This window comes from Triticum aestivum, chromosome 3B (genome assembly GCF_018294505.1).
Source record: "Triticum aestivum cultivar Chinese Spring chromosome 3B, IWGSC CS RefSeq v2.1, whole genome shotgun sequence".
In the NCBI taxonomy this organism is placed as follows: domain Eukaryota; kingdom Viridiplantae; phylum Streptophyta; class Magnoliopsida; order Poales; family Poaceae; genus Triticum; species Triticum aestivum.
This window is the reverse complement of record NC_057801.1, coordinates 596349426-596374176: the sequence shown is the minus strand read 5'-3', so window position 1 is coordinate 596374176 and position 24751 is coordinate 596349426. Positions and strand designations below refer to the sequence as shown.

The 24751-nt window shown below is 47.7% G+C and overlaps 1 long non-coding RNA gene and 1 pseudogene across 1 annotated transcript; one reads left to right on the top strand and one right to left on the bottom strand.

Annotated features, from left to right (window-relative positions):
• Positions 1-247: 247 nt before the first annotated feature.
• LOC123067622 (protein IRREGULAR XYLEM 15-like) lies at positions 248-1089 on the bottom strand (annotated as a pseudogene).
• Positions 1090-3148: 2059 nt separating this feature from the next.
• On the top strand, positions 3149-4166 carry LOC123071163 (uncharacterized). Its single transcript, XR_006434144.1, has 3 exons — positions 3149-3443; positions 3528-3637; positions 3740-4166. It is a non-coding gene; the product is annotated as an uncharacterized lncRNA (long non-coding RNA).
• The last annotated feature ends 20585 nt before the right edge of the window (positions 4167-24751 follow it).

Genomic DNA, 24751 nt, shown 5'->3' with positions numbered 1-24751 from the left:
CGACGTCCGACCAGAAGCAATAGCCGGTTTATTAGTAGGTAAAGATATATATATATATATATATCTTCACCTACTAATAAACCACCGATTGCTTTTGGTCGTCCGTCGTCGCACGTTTTGCAGAAAAGCCCCGCAGTTTTCAGGAAATCAACCCGCGGTCCTGATTTAAGTGTATTTGGAAAACGTTGTGATTTTACAAATTGACCCCTGAATTTATTAGAATTCCACCCGCGCTCCTTTGTTCATCTTATCCAGCCAGTGGCAGAGAAGGTCGAAGGGGGATACCTTCGGTTGGGCTCTCGTCGGCGAGCTCGTCGGCAGTCCGGCTCTCCCCTCCGCCTCCGACCCTCTCGGCCTCTCCTCCACCTCCGGTGTCCCACCCCCCCCCCCCCCCCTTTAGGTGCATCTCCATCCTAGCACCCGTGCTCCTCTGTCCTTGTTGGCCAGCAGCTGCGGTGAGGCGCTCGTCGGCCGGCAGCCATGGCGCCCCTGGGTGGAGAAGATTGGTTGTGACGTCAGATCTTCCCGTCGTCTGGTTCAACTCGTGCACCGCCACGTTCACCGCTTCGCCCCCCGTAGCGCGCGTGAGTGCAGTCTTCGTGTATATGGAGCCCATCTGCCCCGGCTCCCCGGGACCTGCCCTACTCGGCACGCCGCCGACGACCACATCCCACCTCACGTCAAGCACCTCCGGCGGCAAAGAGGTCAAGCCGGCAGCCCAACTTGCGCACCGTCCCCGTCAGGCGCCGGCACACCGGGCTCGACCTCGCGCGCCGCAGCACCGCCCACGCCTCCGGACGGGTCGGGGTACCTTGCCCGCTAGACGGTCGCCGAGACGCTGGGGCCACGCCCAATGAGCACTCCCCGCGCGCTGTCCGCATCTTCGACAAAGGCAGTGGCAGCACCCTGCCCAGAGTTGACCGCGGCGAGCGCGAGGAGCTATGGCGAGAGTCCGAACACAAGCAGCTTGCTAGGCGCGCGTGCGGCCACGACGGAGCGGAGCAGCGGGAAATCCTTGGCGTTGAGGCCGTCCGTGGACCAGAGGTGAAGAGCGAGGAGGTGGTGGTCCGGGACACAGCCTAGGTGCATCCTGTGCATCAATCAGAGACAAAGGCCAGGTATGTATGTGCTACTTTTGTTGCTGGGGCAGGTAGTGGCGGTGGCTGCTGCATGGCATTGGGCAATATGGTGGAATTGTTGCGGGATTTTGGATGTCTTTGCTGTTTCAGAGAAATAGATGTAGGTGAGTTTGTTCTGTGCTTATGATTGTGTCTGACAATGTCTCGTTCAATGAGATTGCCATTCGACCATTTGTTTGTATGAATTCTGTAAAATTTGTGTGACTATGAGTGAAGGAAATCTTCTGTGCCGCACCTTTGAGCTTGAGATGCACATTTGTATCCCTGTGAGTAACTTAACATCTGACATCTTAACTTAATTTTTTTATGCAACTGGTGAACTTGAATAATTTGTTAGGTAAATGGCAGGAGCAGAACCTATTCAGTAAATACAAACTATCCACATCTCATGTTCAAAGGGACATCTTAAAGGTTTTGTCTTTCTAGCGTGTTCTGCTCACAATTCACCACCCTTCTTGATAAATTGGTATGCTCTTGGTATTGGCATTTAACATATTCAGTACAAACATGTCTTGAATTGTTTTTGTAGGATTATATGTAGCAGCACTTGTGATTTTATCATTCCGTCTTAAAGTATTCACACTGCTGGCACCATATGTGTACAACTGGAAACATATTTTACCGAGTTAAGAGAAAATGATGCCAGGAGGAAAACATTTAACAAGTTTTATAAGATCATCTTTATACGTGTCTTTCAATCTTTCAGTTTTTTTATGACTGTTGGGTTTATTAGTACAAATGAAATTTACTAAAAAAGATTGAGGATAGGAGCAACATCAGAATAGTGAAAGCATGTCACATGCTACAGATGTAATAACAGTACTGATACAAAAACAAAACTTGTACAGTTAGCATAACAGAAGTACCATAATGTTTTTGTTAAGTGAGAACATATGTCTGCGATTCTGTATACTCTGTTATGCTAACTGTACAAGTTTATAGTGAACAAGAAACCATTTTTCTGGCTCTAATGGTTTTCTAATGGTTTTCTGATGGTTTATAGTGAACAAGAAACCAATGAAATATGAGCCTGAAAACCATTACTTGTTCACTTTCAGAACCATTACAGAAACCATCAGAGCCTGAAAACTAGAACATGAGACCAATTACTTTATCTGTATACTACAATATGGGCTGACACCAAAGTTGACTCTGAATTTCATTGCTTATTTTGCTAAGTGAGAACATATGTCTGCGATTCTGCATACATCTTCATGATATTTCCTTCTATCTAATTTATATGAAGATTAAGAGTTATTTTTTACCCGAAATTTACCTGAGAATTACTTCAGTGTGTGCCATGTCCATCTTATTCCATCCACATGATCAATGGGTCACAAATATAATTCTCAATCCAAGGATTCCCAAAACTAATAATTTGTGCCTTCAATAACTCAAGGTACTTTTTTTTGTCTAATCTTGAAACCTTGGCTGATATAATAATATTAGTGTCACTGTGTACTTCTATTACTCGGAAGTTTGTATAAGACCGAGAGAGTGAATCAGATTTTCTTGAGATTTGAATTATTTTTTTATGCTGGGTTTGTACGCTATACTGTTGACTAATGAAAACTGATGGAAAGTAGTGCCAAACATTTGATTGAGTAAGCTACTAGATTTTAAAAGTAATACACAGTGTTTCTTGCAATATAATCAATGTTTGTATTGACACATTGGATAATGGATGTTTCAATCGCTAAATTAAACTAAGGCTTTTAGAATAAATTGTGGCCTCTAAGCTTGTGGGTAGTCAATTACTATATGTGTAATATTAGCACTACTATTTCTTAAGTGCTCCCAGCCACCGATTTCATTTGATTTGATTTAATATATATTTTATATATTCATTTAGATATTTATGTTCTTTTTTTGACCAAATGATGTTTATGTTCTCGATGGATTGATTTGAATATTGCAATTTTATTACCCGTTGCAACGCACGGGCCCTTTTGCTATAGCCATATATATATATATATATATATATATATATATATATATATATATATATATATAGAAAAAATACATCCTACCACCTAGTGGTAGTTACCACTGCCCCGCTGCCATCAGATTGCATCAAGATCCGATCTCATCTTAACGGGTTATGGGTGGAGGCAAGGTGGATTTATTTGGACCCACTTAATTAGTTTGCTGAGCCCCCGATTTTCTTAGCCTAGCCGATCGTTTTGGTCGTCTGTATATATTTAAGATTGGATCTGGAGGCATGCAATCAAAATAACCTCATCTCTCTCTCCAACTAGATCTCTACGTCCAGCGGATATTCAACAAAACGGCTAAAGGAAAAAGGTACGCAATCATTGTTCTGCTGAAGTACATGCATATACGTGAGAAGCTGATTCATTTCCTATTATGCTTTTGTTTAATCATCAGGCGGGACATGGCTCCAATGTTCTCCAGCGCCGGCCTCCGGCCATGTCCTTCCCCATCCCTGCCAACTGTAATGACGTGTTTCAAGTATGAAATTGGATCGAAAAGCAATTGTATGTATACATGATACTGATTTTTATTCCTTTTTTCCGCTGAGTCCTGTCTTGAGCGTGCATGGATTGATGCTGCTCCTGCATTCGAGTGTTTGCCGACAGTGTCAATACCTAGGAGGCGCAGAAACTAACAGGCGACTATCGGCATGTCAGCTGCGACGAGAACAACGTACGGCTGCTGCAGGCGCGCAGATGCAGCCCTACTTAGTTGCGACGGCAACGACGACGAATGGCCGCATGTCCACAAGTTCAGCGGTGCAAGGGCAACATACGGCGCACGACGATGGCGCCGCTAATGATGTACGGTGGCGGAGATCATGGGAACCTCCCATTGAGATCTTCCGATGATCCATGCATGGCATCACGTCTGCATCATGTACATGCATGCCATTAGGTGCCGTGTACTACTTCATACTGATCTGATCGGATGCATTAGCTAGATGTCTATGTAGATACACTGTTGTAAATCACGTTCACGGTACTCCTATATGTATACTCCATACATACTTCTTTTTCTTCTTTTTTTTGCCAGGACATACACCCTTTTTATATGCACATATACTCCATACTACTACCTACAACATACTACATACTACATACTAAAAAAACTATATCTACATGAAAAAGATATACTACATACTCTTTTTTTGAAAAGAATATATATATATATACACATACACCCATACTCTTTGTTTAGAAAAACTTCTATGTGAAAATTTGTAAATATACTCCATACTATAGTATAGTATGTTGTACGCACCATAATTCTAAAACGAACATACACACGAGATACTACTTTTTTGGGACACATACACGTAAAAGGGTTTTAATACTCCATACTCCAGCTTGGTGTTAATACTCCATACTCCAATAATCAAATGGTTATACTTCGTACTCCAATTTTAGGTTAGTAGTGCATATTCCATACTACAATCATTACATGTTCATACTCCATACTACAGATCCTAAAAAAAACTCCATACTACAGCCTACAGGTATACATGACTATACTCTATGCGGTTTTAAAATGGGCAATATATTTCGTACTATATTAGAAGAATCCAAAAAGAGTTATACATTCCCATACTACCTATTTCCAATAATTAAAAAACTAAGTATGTAATATGGATAAAAAATTACCATCTACAGTATGCTTATCCGATGGAAAAATTGTTGTACACTCGCAGGGATTAAGGAGGTGGTTGCAACAGCCTGTCACCAACTTGCCGGATTATTTTATTATAAAAACCGAATTAGTTTCTGCCTACTAATTGCATGGGCACCCGTTAACAGTATCCATTTACCCGGCTGACTTGATTCCATGTTTGAGGGAGGGGGAAGAGGAACACGTGGAGGCCAAAGAAGGTGGTGGTAACTACCACTGCTTATAGATAGATTTATACTTTCACGCTGCCATATTTATCATTACACCTTTGAACATGTTTACCATGATACTCCATGACCATGAGTAGTTATGTAGTGTTCCTGAGGATGTGGTAGAAAAGTGAGGAAACTACTCCAGTTGTTAACCTCCTCCTCCCGAGTCGCCCCTGTGCGGCGGCTGGGAGGCCCCCAGATCTGTCGCCCCCGACTCCCCCTCTCGTCCTCCTCCTCCCTTGCCGCCGCCTGAGGGCGCGGCCAGGCAAAGCCTTGCCATCGCTGGCGGCGCCGGGGACTAGGTGCCCTCCCGCTCGTAAGGAGCTGGCGCGGGCCGGCGCCCCCGGGCTGGAGCGTGGCGTGCGGCCGGACGTCACGGTGGTGGCTGGCGGCGCTCCGGCAATCCCATACCCCATGGCAGGCGGCTTCAATATCTAGGGTGCCACGGTCGCCAGGGACGGCGGCGGCGTGACCAGATTGGCGGCGGCGGCCGGATCTGGGCCCAGGCGTGAGCTTGGTCTCCGGGTCATGATCGATGCGATGGCGAGTGCGACACGTCGGTAGCTGGACGAATCTGCGGGATTCCATCCTTGTCTGGTCCTTGACAACTCGGTCAACTCCGGGGGAAACCCTAGATCTCGATGGGATCGAGCGATGGCAGTGCTTTTGCGTCATAGTCCCTCTTCAGGGCATCGTTTTGGAGTTTGCTATGGTTGAAGGGACCAGCGAGGCCGGTGGTGTACGCCCGGTGGCGCAACTACCTATGAAAATCACGCCGACTACGGTCATGGCGGACGATGGCGGCATCTTTGATGTCGTTTCCTTGTCGAGGCATCGTCGTTGCAGTTGGCGTCATCGGGCTTGGGATGCTCCGGGGGAAACCCTAGATATGGGTCTCCCGGATCAGACGATGATGGCGTTCTTAGTATCGCTTTCCCTCATGGAGGCATCGTTTTGGAGTAAGTGATGGCTGGAGGTGACAAATGGAGGAGCGGTGTTTCATCATACACATTGATGGTGTCCGATCTCGATGGCATGGCGCCCTGGAGATTAGGCGTCTGATGTGCAATGATGGACTCACGCAGGAGGTCGACGTTGTCTGGCGTCGTGGTGGCGTCGGTGGTAGCTAGACCGGGCAAGGTACATGCAACAGTACAACTCTGAAGATGGATTGGTGCAGGTGGCTGCGACGGCCTCATACCCGGCAGGCGTCCTGGTTGAGGAGCACACCGGACTGGTGGGTGCCCATACTCGGCAGGCGTCCTGGTTGGGACCTCAGGTCTTAGATGTTAGGTTAGGCTGCGAGGTCTGTTTGGTATTAGGCCCAGACTATCAGCGCCTCTTTATCAACTGGATAGGAGTAGCGATAGATGTTGTTTAGACGGTGGCTTTAGTCTTATTGTTGTATGACTATGCAAGGTTTTGTGTTAATAATTAATAAAATGGATATATGCATCGCCCAGATGCAGAGGCCGGAGGTCTTCCTCCTTTTCTAAAAAAAATATTTGCAGTAAAGATTATTATTTGATCATGTTGTCGTGTAGTTCTGAGTGGTGGTATGTGAACATTGACTGTATATCACTTTACCTATATGAACTCGAAGGAGAGTATTGCCGAAAAAGTCTTTTCGCCCCGCTTTAAGCTTAGTTTGGTTAATCCCATCCCCAGGTGGATTGAAGGGGATTTGCAGGAGATTTTGGCTTGTAGGGGATTAATTCCTCATTAATTCCCTTCAAATCCACCTCAATCGAACAAGCCTTTATAGATAAAGCAACGGTCGCAAACATACCAGCACCCAACCAACGGAATGGAGGTCCTTCCACAAACACCACACACACGCCTCACCAGACACACACCAAGAAAAAACAAAAAGAGTACATATAAGCTGGGGGCTACAACGCAACATGCCCGCAAAAGGAATCAAGGTCCCAAGTGGGATAAAGGATCATGAGGAGTGTAGCCGCCACCTCCTTGAGCTTCCTTATCAATTTGTTGATCGCCAACTTATCTCGCCGCTTGGAGAGGGGCTTTCATTGCTGCAAGAAGCCACATACTTTGTAAATTGCATTAGTAGCTCTTGATGGAAATATATGCTCGATGATAAGTTTATTTCGATCACATCAAAGATCCACGCCAAGGTCCCAAAATTCACCCACATCAATCTGCAAACCTGGCCCGAGCAACCGGACACTAACTGATGCCAGTTAGGGAAGGTGATTGGGCACCAGCTATTGCCCCAGACTTCCCTGAAGCAGCTCCACAAGAATTGGGCGGACACACAATAGAAAAAAAAAGTGGTTCAGGTCCTCCACAACTCCGCACCATGGGTATTGGCCACCCCATGGCCATTCTGCTTCAACACTTGGTCTCCCGATGGCACCCTCCCCCTTATTAGTTGCGACAGGAAGACTTTAATTTTTGGAGGCAACTTGGCTTTCCAAAGAGCCTTCATTTCCTCATGCAGTTCTCCCGCCGCTAACCTATTGTAGAGAGACTTCATGGAAAAGACGCCTGAGGGCTTCAAGGCCCACGAGTAACGTCTGGATCCGAAGACAAGTTTACTCCTTGTAGTATGGAGGTCAACGCCTGCCACTCTGCAATTTCGGCAAGGCCAAAGGACCGCCGAAAGGACAGGTTCCGCCCGGTGTCTAGCACTACCATAGCCACAAAGAGATGGCCGGATGATCAGGGATGGCAAATGGCGCCGGCAATTGATCCTTGAGGGGTCCATTGTCAGACCAACGGTCAAGTCAAAACAAAGTATCCGGTCCTCGTTTAACCGATATGGCCGCCCCATGCGAAAAATCGGTTTGAGAGACTGGATGGCTTGCCAAAACCTGGGAGCCTTTGACATTGGAGCAATAAGAGAATGACTGGTTCGTCAAGTAGTTAGCACGGATCAGGTCCAACCAGAGGCCACCGCCACCCCCCCCCCCCTGAACAATGCGCCAAATCCATTTGGTCATCAAGCATAGGTTCATTTGTCGGGTGTACATTGTAAGGGCATATTTCATCCCATGTGGTTTTGGTGATTGATGATAATGCATTTGCGGACTAATCGTGTGCTTTGAGCATTTCAGATATCTCATGTTTAGACACAAGATGATTCGTTGCCCCTCGGAGTCTAGCGAAGACGGAGTTTTTCTCTACGTTTCTTTTCGGTGGATTTGAGTCATAGGAAAGCCGTACTATTAAGAGTGGGTCCGCTTTGGAAAGGTTTGGGTGGAATCTTCACGTACACACCCATTTCTTTGGACCACCTTTCCTTTGCCTCTTTGGAGCAACCACCGTTTATCCGTGTCTCTGCAAAATGAAGGACTCCTAGTGTTGTGGTACTGTGGCATGCGGTAGTACTGCTCAAGGAGTAGTAGTACCGCAGAGGCCCACGGTAGTACCGGCCAAGGACGCGGTAGTACCGCAAGCTCTTGTGGTAGTACCGCTCCCCGGACGCGGTAGTACCATGGCCTCGGGCCCAGCACAGCAGCACGAGCGGAAGTAGGGGCGGATGTAATTTTTTACATCCGCGCCCTACGCGGTAGTACCGTGTCGGATTTTTGCACAGATCGAAAATCATTGGAAGTAGCCAATGATGTATTTTTATTAGTTCATGCCTTCCCAGCCCAGGCAAGCCATGCCTTGCGGTAATACCGCAAGGGCGAGCGGTAGTACTGCTCCGGCGGTTCTACCGCTCTCTTCTTCAACGCGCCTGTGGCACCCCGGCTCAGAGAAACCGGAACGCCCCGTATTCCAGCCCAGAGATCGAGGAGAAGTCTCTGGAATACGGCACTGCTTGACATAGAACAAAACAGCTCTTATTACAAGAATAAATACAAAGGTCTGATGTTACAAAGGTTCACATCAGCACAGCGACACTACGCCTGCGATATTACACTTGCTCTATGCTAGCAGCAGAACAACTCGTAGCAGCAGAAATCTTCTAGCAGCGGAACAACGACGAAGGTGGTGAACTCCACTCTGTAGGGACTCTAGCTGAGACACGATCTAGCTCGCACGAACGGAAACCACGACAAGCAATCAAGCAATCACGGCATCCCCTGCAATCTGGCATGACACGCTAGGTCAGTACATTGAATGTACTTGCAAGCTCACAACAACCAAAAACATCAAGGCAAGACACCAACATAGCATTAAGCAGGTTAATTTAATTAACAACTACCATGATATAACAGCAACTCCTAAGCATAATATGAAACTACTACAATACTGATAAATCACCATCTCCGATCTCCATAACCATATCTCTCTTGGCAAACCGGACAAGCAATATACCATCTCGATCACCTCGTGATCAAAACCAAACTGTAACTGTGATCCTTACGGCGATCACAACCCGACCAGTGAATGACCCGTGATCCTTACGACGATCACAACCCGACCAATAAATGGCCCATGATCCTTACGGCGATCACAACCCGACCAATAAATGGCCCGTGATCCTTACGGCGATCACAACCCGACCAATACTTGGCCAATCTGTACTGCTCCAAATGTCCACATATCCATCACCTATAAGTCATTCCATCATGTGAGTGTTGATCGAACGGTGTACCCTAGTACGAACCCATGCCCATGACCGAGGACACGGCTATCGATAGATTAAACATACACTCTGCAGAGGTAGCGCACTGTACCCACACCACAGAACCCATGGCCTCGTACTCCCATTCGGGTGGACCAATGGCGTTATGACAAAACCAATCTATTGCCATGAAACTCTTCCGGCCACTCCGACTCACTCCCCACTGGACCAAGTCATGGGTGGCCTCGTGTCTACCTCAAGACACATCGACCACCGTCGTGGCCCGTCCCACACGGGGACACGAATCCAAAAACTCAAACAACGGGCACACAAGGCTTATGTCCGCCTACCTGATCAGGGTAGCGCGCGCCCATAACCTTCCCTCGTTAGAGGCACCGGCGAGAGACACGACAATAGACTGCATTAGGGCCGTCCCATACCGGCAAATGTGGTTGCACTGGAAAAGTTCGATTCGGCGGCACCTGACCAACTTACTGACGGAATTTATCCCCAAAAATATAACCATGATAACTGATACTCCGATGTCAACCATCAAACTATAATCCAAGTCATAGTAATATCCAACAAATAATCCAAGCATAATATCATCATCTCAAAATACTTCGATGATAGCATAACACTACTATCATGATGAATCCAAAACAATAATCCTACTACTCCAATAACAAGAATACGACTATCCAGCTAAGATCCACATGTAACCATCATCTCTGAAAATAATACTCCAAGCAACAGAACATCAACTAGCATCATGAAAATAATCATACTAACCACTAATAATCCAAAGGTAACATGATATCCAAAGTAATACTCCAAAACATACTAACAGATATCATCATGAAACAATCATAATATCAGCCACTAATACTCCAATGGCAACATGATACTCATCAACTACAAACATAACTCCTAATAATCCAAACAATAGCATGGCAACAACAAGATGAAAACAATACTCCGAGAAAATGCCATGCACAGAGTCATGTGGCTAAAGCAATATTTTAAACAAGTTAAAATAGATTAAACCATGTCACTGCATTGAAACCATGCAAATGGAGGGTGTGGCTTGCCTGGGGTGGAAGAAATCACCGGGAGAAAGTGCGAGAAGCTCGCGGAAAGAGTCACCGAAAATCGTTCTCTCTCGGAGGGGGCTGATTAAGGGCAAGGGCATAATGGTCATTTTCAGTATGCCAAAACATAATGAAAGTGACACCAACAGAAAGGTCTCGATGAAACAAAGAAGTGAGTGTTGGTTTCACCTTAAACGGAGTTATGGTTGCGGAGTTATGAGGGTTTGACTACCAGGGACCTATTTGTAAAAATAACATCACAACCAAGTCCCTGAGTGGATAAGGCAGAAAACGGGTTTTCAGAAATACGCTTTCGGTCAGTGGAAACATACTCACCAAAATACGCTTCCACTTGCCACGTCAGCGTTGACAGGTCAACGCGGTGCCGGCTCCTGGGACGCTGACAGGCGGGTCCCACCCACCTCTCTCTCTCCTCATGGCCTCCTTCTTCTTCCCCCGACGCGGACTGAACAGAGGCGAGGCCGCGCGCTCCGGCGAGGCTCCCGGGCGGCTCCGGCTATCTCCCGTGCAGCACACCGGCGCGCTCGGGGAGAAGCGGCACATCCGCCACCAGCCAGAGGAAGCGTTGGGGAGGCGCAGAACGAGGGCGAGAAGCGGCGACAAAGGAGGACAGAGGCCGGCGACCGGCAATGGGGCAGGCTGCTCCGGCCGTATCCGGCGACGCGGAGCATACCGGCGAGTTCAGGGCGACTAGGCGGATCCATTCAGAGGCGAAACGAACGTCGGGGAGGGGTGGAGAGGAGGGTAGGCCGCAGCAACGGGGAACTACAGAGGCGGCGACTGGTTGAGGGGCATGGCCCTAGAGGGGCTCCGACGATGTGGGGAAGGGCAGGGAGACTCGCCGGAGTGTGGGGAAGGCGATGGTGCTGGCTAGAGGTGGAGGAGGGCTTGGCTTCGGACGAATTTAGACCGGAGGGGGCAGAGGCCATGGCGGCAATGGTGGTCGTGGAGGGCGTCTTGAGCTCAGGGAAGTGCATGGGTGGGATCCGTGGAGAGAGGCAAGGCTGATGGAGCGGTCGAGGGAGCTCAGGGTTGGCTTATATAGCCGCGGGATGAGGAGGCCGAGCTGGCACCGCCGTGGACGCGTGTCCGGTGCCGCGAACGCGTGCGCGCGCGCATGAGCTCGGAGGAAGGCGATGAGGGAGGCACAGGGGAGAGCTCACGAGGAAGAGACGGCTAAGGGAGGGGCAGAGGAAGAGGCCGCCCACCATTAAAGCTCGGTCGGCCACAGTGCGCCCGTGGGCACGCGGCGACGAGCGCTGACGGAGGGGTTGAAGAAGGTGAGAGGGCTCCAGGAGGACGACGATGACGCGATGCAGACACTGGACATACTCACGAGCGCGAAGCCGACGAGAGGGGGAGGGGCCCGAGCAAAAAACTAATCTGGACGCGGCCATTGCATGCCAAAGCGGTGGTCACCGCGTAGACTGGCATCAAGAAGAGCCAAATGGCTGGCCGATGTTGTCTAGTGGTAAGTCCTTTGAAGGGTGGTTTCAACTGCGGTGGTAGTTTGGTTAAAACTGCTATGGTTAAATGGGAATCACCCTCTGAAGTTTACTACAGTAAACTTGGGTGAGCACTGGTGATCAACATGAAGGGTTTTGGGAGCAATGGAGCTGTCTGCTAGGTTGAGGTAAAGGACTTTAATCCTGGTAGGTTTGAGGATATTTGGATAAAGATTTAATGTAGTTGCTTAACAACCACATAATCTGGTCATAAATGAAGATCATGATGGTGCCCTCACATGGAGTGTCAACTTGGGCTAAGATTGGGCAAAGCTGGGTCATTTGGTCTTATGAAGATGCTCAAAAAGTCTCATACCATTTGGCAAAGCCAAACTGGTACTTCCTTCACAAACATCTCTGCTGACCAGAAACTTGGAATAATATTGGTGATCAAATGGATCAATGAAATGATACCAAATTGGGTGGAGAGATGTTTTATGGGTATAAGAATGATCTGATAATTTACCAGGATTTTCGAAGCAATATAAAATACACTTGCTTCACAACCTGAAAATATTGCCAAAATCAAAGATTGGCTCCTGTGCTCACCTAGATGATTGGATGGGGCTGCAAATGGGTGGAGGGGGTTAATATGAGCACATTAAGGAGTGTGCAAAAGTTCAACTCATTTGGGTACTCCTAGCTAGTACTTCCTTCACAAAGCCTTCTGTCTGACAGAAACTTTGAAAATTCACTGAGGAAGATTGGCTAGGCAAATAAATTTGAACTTGTGCATGGGGAAATTATTTGGACATATAATTATGCACAAAAAGTTTGGGAGGCACTAGGAGAAATATAAATGACACTTCCTTCACAAAGTGCCATTCAGGGTAGAATAGAAAAAGGATTATTGGGGAATTATTTTTGAACTGGCCAAGCCAATGTTTGGGCATATTTGAGCTATATATGACCCAAAGGAATTACGAGAATTATTTGGGGATCTTTGGATGGACAGAAATATAGGTTGCTTCACAACCTAGGGCAGATAGGGTTATTCCTTTAATGAAAAAGGAATTTTTTCCCTAGAAAAATATTTTAGGGTTTGGTCAAGGAGTGAAGTGACATGATCTTGGCAAGGTTTTGAGAATAATGAGCCACTTGGGAGGAGGAATGAGGATGATTTCCTAGGTGACAAGGCCACAGAACCACTCCAAAAAGAAAAACAGAGCAAAAACCAAATAAATCAGAAGAAAAAGAAAAGGGCCAAAATCCAGGCTGTTACAAACCTTCCCCCTTTAAAGAAATCTCGTCCTCGAGATTTGGTTGCTCAGGGAACAAGTATGACTTGAGGACATCATCTCCAACTTGGGTATCCTTTTTTCTTTATTTATTGTTCCCCCAAGAATTTCAGATGATCAACTTACCTTGATCTGGGGTGGTTTGCTTCACCTTTCCCAAATTCTGACAGGTCTTTGCTCATATACCAAATCTTTTTGTTGACATGAATTTTCTCATATCTGCGGTGGTATCCAATGGATCTAAGCATAAATTTTCTTTTGATCATGAAAACCTTTTTGCTTCTGTCATGTGGTTGCTTCAAATAAATGCAGGCCTTCTGGTTTCCATAAATGCTGAGAATTATCATGGCCATCTCCTGATGGAATCTGACTGCTCATAGGTGGCACTGATTTATCTTGATTTATGCCTTTGGCTCGAGCATGAGATATGTACCAAAGATTTGACTGCCTTCTGTCATGAGCGAGATAATGGTGTATGGAGTTATAGTTGTGCCATACTTCAAATATTTACATCTTGAGACTGGCCCGACAGGGGGCTGACGGACAAATGCTTTTCCTGACAGACTGACCATGTACTTGTTTCCGTTGATGAGAATACCGGACCTGAGCTGATTGTTCGGCTTTTGATTTTTCTCATTTTGTTGGTATACCCATCTGTGGTAATAGGCTGTGATATGCTCTAACACTGCCACTGAGGTCAGACTGCTGAGGTTGCAACGGAATCTTGGAGCTGACAGAACAGACTTGGAGATTCCACACTAACCATGTCAAGCGGGTCAGCGGGATAAGAAAAGTCCTTGTAAATAGAGTAGGTCGCTGAGAGTATGCCTTTTTTTTGAGGAACTGGGACAGTGGGAGAGGCTCCCACTGTCATGTGTATTAAAAATTAGAGCACATTTACAGGAGTAGTTACATCATGTACATGTCTCACCCCATCTTCCTTTGTAGTGGGGGTAGGAAAGGTCTACAGAGTACAATTAATCAGAGGGTAGGGAGTCTAAAAGCAGGAAGATGAAATCTTTCTTGTTATCTTTAACCCTATGTTGGACAAGACTAAACTCCTCTATGAATCTGGCCAGCCAGGAGTGGTAGGAGGGGCTTATATCTCTGAAAAGTTTGTTGTTCCTTTCTTTCCAAATGCTCCAAGATGCTTGAAGTATGATTTCCATGAACAAAGGCCTATCCCAAATAAGTTTAGCTTGTTCTAACCAGGACAATCTAGTGGCCAGCTCCCCAGGATCTAGCCCAAAGGTTAACCAACAATTTCTGCTAAATGGGCAGGTTAGAATCATGTGATCAATGTCTTCTTCTTTTTGGCCACACAGCAGGCAGTTCAGGTTTGTACCAATGTTATAATGTCTTCTCTTCAACATGTTTCTAGTGTTTAATCTGTCAGACAACATGAGCCACCCAAAGACCTTGAGCTTAGCAGAGACTTTTGATTTCCATAGCCATTGGTACGTTTTATGGGCCTTCATATCCCTGAAACAGAATTTATAGTATTTGCTTGAAGAGAAATCATATCCCTGAGAGTATGCCTTTGTGGATCCATATGGGATTATGGCCTCCAACTGACTTGGGTATCCGGACCCTGATGGTCGCGCATAAATCATCATTCCTTTGCTGTCAGTCTCATCCTTTTTACGTTCATGATTTTCTTTGTTAGGATACCTTACTGAGATAACTTGGTCACACATGTCCTTGATTCTTCGTATGACCATGGGCGTGATTAATATTTTTGACATTATTCCTCCTTGTTTTCTGACCTGAGTCCGCACACATATGACATATACCTGGGGTTTGTAGCTGTACATAGCTCATTGCTGAGGCCAATCATACAAGAAGGTGACAAGGTTTTATAATATCTCCTTGTCAATTGCGGGAATAATGATCTTGATGACCATTGTCAAGACTGTGGATTTTGTGATGTCATCTCCAAATATTATCGCTCCTTGCATCACATGAGATGTATTTTTGCTTATTTTCCTTTGCCTGATTAGGGAGGTTGTGGGATCCTTACTTTTCTTAGGTATATCTGCTGGATCTTTGCCGCATCTCGTATGAGTTACTGATATGACCGGGGATACATGCTCACCATATATAAGAAGGATATGCCACCAATCACTCGATCCTTGCGGTAGGCATCTGTTTTGTCTGAATTTTACCTCTAACAAAATTATTGCAAATCTGGTCCTTGAGCGGTACTGCCATACATCGGCAACTCATCATATAATCTCGGAGGATGGTGCAATATTGTGGTACTGACGCGGACTGAGTGGCTTACGAGAGAAGCCATCCGAGTATCTTGCTGAGGAAGACTTGTTAACTTCTGCTCAAATATTTTGTCTGGGTACCATGCAAAAGAAGGCTCTCACTACAAAAAAAAGACACATCCGTGACATTTTGGGCCGAACGAAATTTTTTCTGTCATACATATGACACTTCTATGACGATAATTGTGACAAAACCCGGTATCATCATAGATGTGGTGGGCTCCTACTTCTATGACAAAAAATCATGACAGAAAATGGGCTTTTCGTCCTGGGCGGGCCGGAGACGCAGCTGCATGACATTCTTTGGGCCGTCCATGACGGAAAAACCGTGGTAGAAGCAAGGGCGAGGAAAATTTCGGGGAGTTCCCGGTTACGGTGGGCGGTCGGGGGCCGAGCGATGCGCGTTTCTCTCGTACACGTACGCGCGTGTGTGCAAGGCGTGGGCTCTAACTCAACCCGAGCGAGGCGTTGGGCTCTAACTGAACCCGAGCGATTACACTGCAGGCTACGCGTTACTGAACCCGAGCGATCGATCGATGGCTGTTAACTGAACCCGATCGAGCGATTCCTTTGCTACAGCTGCTAACTAAAGCCGATCGATGCTGCCTCTCTGGATGAAAAGTGAGCGTTGCAGGGGGAGGGTTGGATGAACAGTGAGCGGTGGTGTTGCCTCTGGATGAACATGACCTCGTGGTGTGGAGGGCTGGATGAACAGGACGACCCCGTGGAGGGCTGGATGAATAGTAGACGGTGGAGGGGTGCCCGTGGAGGGGTGGTTGAACAGTAGCCGGTGGAGTAGTGCGCGGTGGAGGCTGGATGAACATGAGCCCGTGGAGGCTGGATGAACATGAGCCCGTGGAGGCTGGAGGAGGTCGACGGTAGCCCGTGGAGGCTAGAGGAGCTCGACAGTGGAGATGAACAGTATCCCGTGGAGTCCCGTTTTGCGGTACGCCACACCCCTCTCGATGAACAAGACCCGCGTTTCTACCATAGCGCTCCAACACAAGTCCATTTCGTTTGTTTTGCGGTATGCCACACACCTCCCAATCAACAGGACCCCCGTTTCGGCCGTAGGAGGTCCGTTTCCTCCGTTTTGCGGTACGCCAAACCCCTCTCGATGAACATGATCCCGTTTCGAACATGTCCGGTCGAACATTAGGCCGTTTCCTCCGTTCTGCGGTACACCAGGCCTCGTTTCCATCGCATGTTCCGTCCAAGCCCCCCCGATGAACATGACAACGCATTTCGTTCCGACCCAGCCGGTTGGCTCCCACGCTTTCTGTTGCCTCCCAATGAACACGATCATTCCATTGCCTCCCCATGAACACGACGCATTCTGTTGCCTCCCCATGAACACGATGACGACGCTGTTTCTCTGTTCCGACCCAGCCATGTACACGAGCCCTGGCCGTACGTATGCGCGAGTAGGCGTTCGAGACCCCGCTCGTATGTACGTATGTGGCCGTATTTTCTTTCTTGCACCCTGGCCGTTGTACGTACGTGTACATGATACATGCGCGCCTCTACTACGACAAGTGTGCACCTCTACTATGACATGTGCGCGCCTCTACATCCACCAGTATGTACGTACATGTTCGCGACCAGAATGACAATGCTACGTACGCTTCGACCAGGTGAGTCCCGACTGTCAAGCAATTCCTTGCGTGTGAAGATGTAGCTGGTGGGTCCCAGCAGTCAGGGGGACGAATCATTTTTTTGCCCGGACGCACTTCCTTGCGTGTGAAGATGTAGCTGGTGGGTCCCAGCAGTCAAGGAGAAACATTTTTTTGCAAAATACGGTGACCCGTTCGGTGGGTCCCCGCTATCAGGTGGAGGAATAATTATTTTGCGCGTAATAAGGAGGCACTTCCTTGCTGCGGCCGTGGACCCAGCTGTCAGCCTCTCCACATACAGTCCACGTATGATGGAAGCTGTTCCTTGACCATGTTGACCACGCCGCGTCAAGAGCACCAGGGCAATGGACGACAGCAAGGCCTAGGAAGGGGACGACACGGAGCCGGGGAAGACGCGGTAGTGGATGCCCATGTGTAGAGGAGTACGAGGGTTCACTGGTTCGGTGCAGTGTGAGGCTGCCGTCGCCGCAGAATAACAGGGGGTGTGGGCGAGTAGAGGGATGGCCTGGCCAGCGGTGGGAGTAGTAGGGGGCGGTGAGGCCTCCGCCACATCGCAGCTGGCCACGGGAGGCAGGAGCACGAGGCACGGCCGGCGCTGGTTTGGGCGGCTGGAGCAAGAAGACCAGAGGTTGAAGAAGCACTGCGGCCATTGGATGGACATCGTACGATCACTGGAGCTAGAATCGTGCATATTGACTAAGTTGACAAAGCCCTCCGTCCCCGTCAACTTAGTAGGCCACAAGTCAGCCTGCCACTATACTGGGTCCCAGCTAACAGGGGCAGTATTCATTTTTTTGTGCGTAATAAGGAGGCACTTCCTTGCGTGCGAAGATATACCTGGTGGGTCCGAGCTGTCAGCGGCGGTAATGTTTTTTCATGAAATACAGAGGCCCTTTCGGTGGGTCCCTGATGTCAGGTGGAGGAATCATTATTTTGCGCGTAAGAAGGGGGCATTTCCTTGCGTGCGGCCGTGGACCCAGTTGTCGGCCTCTCCACGTACAGTCCACTTCAGATGCATGTCGGTCCTTGACCATGTTGACCAGGCCACGCCGAGAGCACCAGGGCGGTGGACGACGACGAGGCCTAGGAAGGGAACAACACGGAGGCAAGGAAGACTCGGCAGTTATTTCCCATGCAGGAGTACGACTATACGAGGGTTTACTGGTTCGTCTGCCGTTGTCGGAGAATAACAGCAGGTGTGGGTGAGTAGAGGGATGGCTAGGCCAGCAATGGGAGTACGGTGGGGCGGTGAGGCCTGCACGGCAGCATAGCCGGCCGTGGGGAGGAGGGATCAGGCAGTCCTGCCGGCACTTGTTTGAGCGGCTAGAGCAGGAAGAGCAGAGATTGAAGAAGCACGACGGCCGTTGGATGGACATTCAACAGTCACTGCTTGTGCGTCAACCTTTTCTTTAGGAAAGCCCCAAATCTTTGGAAAATAGCATACAACCCATCTTCCATTATTTCTAATAATTTACAGCCCATCTGCTAATTCTTAAGGTTTTTTAGCCCATATTCTTTTTGTTAGCATTACAACCCATATTGTGGCCACGGTTAAAAAATTATACGAAATTTTGCATATTTCGATGCGGTACGAACTATTTTTAATCCCGAAATTTCGACTCACATTCAAACTGATTTTAAAAATAAATGTATATCAATATAAAATCCAACAAATTCTCCACGCATAAAAATTAATGTAATTTAAAATCTCGAAATGAAAAAAGATATTTGAATCTAATTGCCGGTTTGATGTGTTTTAAAAATGTACAGCCCATTTCTCATTACTGATGGTCCATTTTCTCGGCCAACCGAATGAAAGCTCTCCTCGTCTTGAAAGATTTGCAGCCCAACAGGCCTGACAAAACGACTTACTTGGCAAATCATAAAAAAACTGGGCTGTGGCCGTGGACCCAGCTGTCAGCCTCTCCATGTACAGTACTCTTCCGATGGAATGTCGTTGACCACATTGACCATGCCGCGCCGAGAGCACCAAGGCGGTGGACGACGGCGAGGCCTAGGAAGGGGACGATGCGGAGCCAGGGAAGACACGGCAGTGGATGCCCACGCGGAGAGGAGTACGAGGGTTCACTGGTTCGGCTGCGGTGTGAAGCTGCCATCGCCGCAGGGCCTGGCTAGCGGTGGGAGTAGTAGGGGGCGATGAGGCCTCAACGGCAACACAGCCGGCCACTAGAGGCAGGAGTAGGCGGTCTCCCCGGCGCTGGTTTGGGCGGCTGGTGCAAGAAGAGTAGCGATTGAAGAAGCAGCAGGACCATGGTTACTGCTGCTAGAATCGTTTGTTGACTAAGTTGACGAGCCCTGCGTACGCGTCAACTTAGTAGGCCCACAGGCCAGCCTCCCAACCGGCGCGCCCCAGATGTCAGTGGGAGGAATCATTTTTTTCACATACTAAGGAGGCTGTTGATTGCGTGCGGCCAGGCCAGCGAAGGGAGTAGGGTGGGCCGGGGAAGCCTGCGCGGCATCATAGCGGGCCACAAGAGGAGGGAGCAGGCAGTCCCGCCGACGCTAGTTTAGGCGGCTGGAGCAGGAAGATCAGAGATTGAAGAAGCACGTCGGCCGTTAGATGGACATCCAACAGTCACTGCTGCTAGAATCGTGTGTTCACTGACAAAGCCTTGCGTAAACAAGTCAGCTTCGAAATCTGTGGCGTGTACAGCCCATTTGCTATTATTTTTATAATTTTTACTCATTTTCTAATTCATATGGAATTTATTGCAGCCCGTTTTCCATTTTTAGAATTGCTGGCCATTTTCTGGTCAGTACCAGGGTCAAAAAATTACCTAAATATGTGGGAAATTTTGAAAATTCGCAAATTTTTGCTAGGGAACAAAATATTCTTTATCCAAAAATTAATAGCCATACTAAAACAAATTTAAAAATAAATTAGTACTGTGTCATGTTTGTTGGAGATATGCCCTAGAGGCAATCATGTATGATGATATTTCCTATATGTTTATGAATAAAGATAGTCCTTGGACATTAGCAATGATGTGTATCAGCAAGTACGTGACTTGTTTGTGGGACTACGCATTGTATGATGACTGTCCTAAAAGGTCCCTAGTCGAAAGGGCTGTGTGGACGCGCAGCCGACTAGACTAGCATATGACACGGTCGATGGCTTGGTCTCACTGGCCATGGAGCATTGGATGCTAACCGGATAATATGGACTTGGAAAGGTCTGGTCGGATTTGATGTAGTTGGATCCGAGTCGAGATAAGATCCGAGTCGGACAGACCCAACTATATGAGACACAGCGATATGTCATCTGTGAGTCTCTAGTACAACATACGTTCTATGTCCTAAGACCTGAGCTGACGCATGTACTCGAGATGGTGACAGACTTGCTTTGGGCCGACCAAACGCTACTCCGTAACTGGGTAGTTACAAAGGAAGGTTTCGGGTTTGTCCAGTCCCATGCTACGAGACATGGTCGAGCAAGATGGGATTTGCCCCTCCAATCAGGAGAGATATACTCTGGGCCCCTCGTGTGATCCGACCAGGATAAGCATGGCCATGCGACAAGGATTATGAGATAATCTGGATAGTGGTCGGTATCACTGGAACGAGAAAGAGGTCGGGCTAGCACAAGGATGACAGTCTCGCCTTGAGCCCGACAACATATATCGTGCGGCAAAGGGAACAGAAGTGTGACGTGTTGTACCGGTTCGCCTAACCAGCTTCATAGTCTGCTTGATGGTCGGCACGCCTTGCTAGAGGCCGCTACCAACCGTGCAGGTTGGAGGTGATCCGAACTGTGATCAAGCCGACTTGAACCTAAGGGGTCGCGCGCTTAAGGGAAGGAACATACAAGGTCGGTTCGTAGGACACTGGTCGAATGTGATCCGAACTGGACTAGGAACGTGACCAAGTAGACTTTTGGCTTTAGGGTCCGTGCAAGGGCCAAGTGTTGAGCCCGCGACGGACGCCTATATAAGGTGGAGGTGCAACACACTTATTTGGTTGATCGCTTCGGTGCTGCGACTAGGGTTTGCATGTGTTGCGAATAGCCACCTCCACTCGCCACCGACCGTGTGATCGGACCTAGCAGTCCACCGCACGGTGTTCCTCCTGCACGCGCAGATACCGTTAGAGGCGGTGCACTTGCGCCGCTCCGGCGAACTTGTACGTGGGATCGGACGACCGGCTGTTCGAGGGAGATCGGACGAGGAGACAATCCACGCGGACGTGCTGCCCCAACTCTTCTTCCGCTGCACGGCACTACGTGTCTAGTGGTAACGATCTGTGATCCATCTCCCGTAGCATGTTCTTGGTTGTTCTGCGCGTAGGAAATTTAAATTTGCAGTCGACGCACCCTACCGTAGAACACCCAACAATGTTAAATCCAATGAAATACGTATAAGATATCAGTGAAGAACAAAAACAAAAAAAGAAACTAATATCCCATTTGCTATAATTTTTTTTGGAATTTTCAACCCCTTTTGATATTACTTTTAACAGACACTGACCATACTCTTTGGCCTGGCCGGAATGCATCCTCCTCGTCTTGAAAGATTTGCAGCCCAGTAATTCGGAGAAAAGAAATAGTCCTAGCTTGGGTATTCTTCAAAAAGAAATACTGGGCTACTTATTTTCCCAAAGAACTGGTGCATGAGCATTTAGCTTTATTTATTTATTTACTTATTTATGTTTAGGGGACCATGAGCATGTTCCTGGGCCAGATTCATGTGAGAGCCTCCATTCCAGTTAATTATGGGCTTCTCTATTGGGCCTTCATCAGTGGGCTGCATGTTATCAACAAGTGGAAAATGTGTTCCGTACGAAAAATAGTATGCGCTACGTATGGTACGGGGCACTAAAGGATCAAACCGTGCAACGACTTCCAAAACATTGTGTTTGTCGTTCTAACAACACATTTATTCAACCAACAGATGAAATATACTACTGACTGTACATTGAAAACAGCAGCAGCAGCAACCAGGGCTGGGGGTGTGACAGAAGCAGTAAGCAGGCCAGAAGAGTGAAGACGCAACTCTCTTTTCCAAACCAAACATCAGCCATCATTACAAAAGGGCTACCAAAAAAGAACAAGTGTATGCATCAAACTAAATAAAGATCCTACTACACCAAGTGTACGCATCTAACTAACTAGCTCAATTAGACATTACTATTTATTAAGCTGTGGAGATTGGCTGATGGCTTGAACCAGATGGGTGCCTGACGGGGGAAACTCCAACCAGCAGTTCGAATTTTGATACTTGTGACCCTCTCTCCTACTTTGGGCTGCAGAGTGTGGGGGCACATATCAGGGTATGGTGCATGCAGAGATGCATGGTACGCTATGTACACACAGTTTTGCCTGATGAACAAAACCGCGCTGCCATCATGATCCTTGCCGTCGGTTATCTCCTGGTTAATCAGATAATTCAGTCCGACAAATAGAGAGCGTGTACCAAGGCTACTTACCAGCCTCCAGTCAAAAATTCCTGAAAAGGCCCAGAGAAGCTGGGATCTTGCTCAAAGACCTTGCAGTGAATGTGATTGTATTCCGCGAAACAACACGTCCGGTACGTGTGAACGATCATCAATCGTTCGCTGTCATCTGATCGAGCCAGGAACCACCTACAACTGCCATGCCACTTTTCTTTGAAAGGTTCTGGGATTAGGAAGGGTAGGGACACCAGGCGGCCTACAACATCATATCAAGTTGGAGTCAAATAAAAAAGGGCTCTTGATGTAGTCAATCTTAAGAACAGCATGTTATGAGCATGAATATTTTTCAGTAAATGTTGACAGTAATATAAGCAAGCCATCATGATATCATAGGAAAGTAACATACTACTGTAACAGCCGTTTGTAGCGATGACTGGAGTAGGCCAGCAATACGTCCAGCCATAGAAGGAGTCGACAGCGTAAATTAAGCCCTTGTGTTCAATGGCATCAGAGAACCATGGAGGATGTATGATCCTGCGATGGACGTGCAGATTTATCCACTTACCGCAGTGACCTGTCAGATAGGCGAGACCATGGTTGAAGAACGCAATTAGCCCGAAGTCTTTATAATTTGCAGATCTTGTGGGCACTTGGCAGATTACAACCTTGAGCAAATCAAACTTGGTATCATGTTGGCTACTATAAGATTCCGAGTATTCTGGGCCGTGGTGCCAAAGCAGTGCAGTCTTAATCGAAGGAAGGGGGATCAATCGCCGGGTGTAGACCTCCACGAGCATCCAGCTGCCGCGACCGTTGACGAGCACCATCCAAGACATGTTCATGACGACCCAGTACATGCCATTAATGTAGTTGAGGCTGACGAGGATCGGATCGTAGTCAAGGGGGTTGATGCTCGCCACCCTACGATCATTATGCTGCGTGACATGCCGTTTCTGAAGATCAGGCGACATCAGCAAGCAAGGAGATGGCTTAAAAAGCTCCGGCCTGAGGGCTTTGAGTAAACGGTACAGCCCCGACGAGCACACAGCGAGCGGCATGGTACTGAGATTGTCCACACGTGAAACAATGAGCTTGATTGCCTCTATGGGGAGCGAATTCCAGCCACTCTTTCGGCGGACGCTGCTCGGTTCTGCCATTGTTAGTGCTTGGGTTTCGAGCGACGGGGGGAGGTGACTTAGGGGGATGGAAGATTGGACGAGATTATGTGCGGACAAAGATGGAGAAGCGAATATGTGCTGCGGGAAGTGGACAGGTGATGATGACTACAGCACGCTGCTTGACTTACGAGAAACATACCAGCAACGCAGGGTCATATCGATGCCAAACAACTTGCTTGAGTGATCACAATACTGGTACTCCCTACAGTACCTACTACAATACTATGCCCTACCTTGCTTGAGTAGAGTAGTAGAGTAGGACTATGCTCTACTACTAGCACCGAAGGAGTAGTATATTCTAATCTAAAATAGTTACAAACTTCAATGCCCGAGCGTGGAACGACTATGAACCGTGCTCAAAGACTGTGTCTACGTGGTGTTTGGAATTATATGCAAAAAAATAGCGAGATGCCCGTGCATTGCACGGCACACCATCATCACCAACTCGGTTTTTTCTCTACTCCTACTCCTATAAAAGACTTAGTTGGTGATGATGGAGGCGAGGAGGCGTGTTCAGCCGGGCATGCAGTGGACGGTGCAGTACTATTCGATTTGTTATAAAAAAGCAAAGAAGAGTAGTAGAGATAGAGACTTAGGGAGGAGCACGAGGTTGTGGGAGATAAGGATGAACGAGGCAAGGCCTTATCTGTAAATGTGGAGAGAGGTGCGGGTATCTTCTGTAAAATTGTCATAGTTGGCTTTCTATCCGTAAGATATAGATCGGACGGTCTATATACAAGATGGCAGGCATACCATCATCACCAACTCAGTTTTCTATAAGAGTAGATATAGATAGATAGAGACTAGGGAGTACTAGTAAGGACACCATCTACTGCTTCGTGTGCTCC